We start from the raw sequence: 2307 nt of genomic DNA on the forward strand, positions 1-2307 counted from the left end.
GTCGGAAAAACCAAACGAACGATCGTAAGATTAATCGTAGAAAACCCTCTTAAGAGCGTGTCTCCGTCGTTATCGGGGAAGTGGGCCCAGACCCACATTAAAATGTAGGGTCTGGGCATTCATCGTTCGCAGTGCTCAGTCCGAGGGGCGGGATAATCAGTTATCTTTCAAATTCCCTCTGCACGCAATAGGACAGCGGCAGCGCGGAGTCCATGCGTTTCCCACCAGCGGAGCTAGTTGGCTAGTTCAAACGTTTGCCAACTTAATAAAAGCTTAGCTCGTGTCACACTGTTCACCAACAGCAAAATCCATCTTATTTGTTTTCAAGTAGCAGGGAATTCAAGCCAACCCGTTGCAACTCTGCCATCAATCATTATGTTAAGCCCACCTAACGACCAGTAGCGGCTCCTGGGTTGACAAATAGGCGGGGCAGAGTCTGTTGATCAAGTTTAGAAAAAAAATTGGCATAGTTCCAAGTCACCGGCAGCTGGACGCACAAGGGCGGTCCACGGAGATTTTGTTCATTTTTACGACTCTTTCTTTCTATGGCTAGGCTATGAGCGAAATCTGGGGAATGGAATTCCATAATGTTACCACTTGCGGTCAAAATACCGGTTTTGTTCATGCATTATTAACCTATGTTAGTGTAACGGAGTAAAAAGAGTTGCTAGTTAAATTATCTTAAAATTGATGCAATTACGCCATCTAGAGGCAGGTTGATTTAGTGTGACAGTGGGATTCGCGTTGCATTTACCCAGACTGGAGATTACGAGATACTGGGTAAGTCGCATAATTTGGGAGGTCTGGGATAAACAATGTTTTCTTGTCATTCTAAGTACATATGTCTCAGTATTTTGTCATGTAATGTACTTATAATGATTTCAGTTAACTATTTTGAGTTCAGTTGATGATTTATGTGTCTTGTAAAGTCATGTTTAAGAGACTTGCAAGGAAGCATATTTTCATGTGAACTAGCGTGCTAATTGTCACTTGCTTTACATGTTATTTAGATTGTTGTCCCGAGATCTATTTGCTGAACCCACAATTCCACACTGTCATACTTTGTTCCAGGTAACTATTCTTATGTTGTGTAAATGGTTTCATCGTCATGTTATTCTCATTGTGCAAGCTGCCTTATACATTAGCTTTATATGGATAAGCAGCTTGCGCTAGCTTAGCTATATTGTAGACCAGCGTGGTAGTTTGGAGATTAGCCACATGTGCTCGAGTGCTGCGTTTGCAATGATAAACATGTTCCTTATTTTGTTATTTCAATATAATGTAAAATGGATCAAGTAGTTTCACTATTGTAATGTACTGTATGTATGTTGTGTAATTCAAGGCTTATATCAGATATTCTAAAACTTAGCTACTATACTGATCACACACAGTTTTATTTTTGTTTCATAGATATATCATTTACATTTGCAACTAGCACAAATATATTCAGGTATTTGTAGGCTATAGTTTTTACCCAGACTGGAGATTACGAGATACTGGATTGTTGTCCCGAGATCTATTTGCTGAACCCACAATTCCACACTGTCATACTTTGTTCCAGCAATAAAGAAACCTGATCCAAGTGGTTGTCCGTGGTGATGTGTAGAAGCAACAGTAGAATGGAGTGACCCGTCACATTAGCCTAGCCTACTTAATGTTATTTTATTCATAAGAAGTGAAGTTTAAAATGTTGAGATTCCAGACAAATAAAAGCTACAATGTAGGTACCGGTAATCGGCTCATTAGCTCAGATCAGTGGAGAACTACTTTGGGGGAAAAACTCAAGAGGGAAACAAATAACCGAGAATTGGATTAAATCAAAATTCCACTAGAGCTCCAAGTGTAGGCTTCACGCCTTACACCACTCAGCTCTCATAGACAAGTTTAAGTTTTTTTATTGTCATGTAGGCCTAGCCTACTCATAAAAGAAATTATAAGTAACGAAATTATTGTGTTCAAGAGCCAGCTCAACTTTAAAGAGTAAATTAAAAGTAGGCTATTCATTAAAAATGTAAATATTCTGTGTGTATGAATGAGTGCTTGCGTGTCCACCGTGGTTTGTATAGAAATTAATATTAAGTGACACATACACGTAAAAGGGCAGTTTTTCAAGAGCTCCTTGGGGAATGATTTGGAAAATTTGAGGAAGCTTGAACTATCAAATAGGATGGCGGCAGACAAATGGCCAGTGAATGAAAATCTGTCGGTGGCGGTAACTATTGTCACACACTTCATAGGCAATTTGGCGCCAAAGTTACAAGCGGTCCTGCGCTTATCCTGGACACCGGTATGTTTTGCACAAAGGCA

General features: G+C 39.7%; 1 long non-coding RNA gene across 1 annotated transcript; it reads left to right on the forward strand.

Annotated features, from left to right (window-relative positions):
- The first annotated feature begins 299 nt into the window (after window positions 1-299).
- On the forward strand, window positions 300-1601 carry LOC125292481. The gene is made up of 3 exons (XR_007193194.1): window positions 300-780; window positions 1011-1071; window positions 1562-1601. It is a non-coding gene; the product is annotated as an uncharacterized LOC125292481 (long non-coding RNA).
- The last annotated feature ends 706 nt before the right edge of the window (window positions 1602-2307 follow it).

Source organism: Alosa alosa, chromosome 3 (genome assembly GCF_017589495.1).
Source record: "Alosa alosa isolate M-15738 ecotype Scorff River chromosome 3, AALO_Geno_1.1, whole genome shotgun sequence".
In the NCBI taxonomy this organism is placed as follows: Eukaryota; Metazoa; Chordata; class Actinopteri; order Clupeiformes; family Clupeidae; genus Alosa; species Alosa alosa.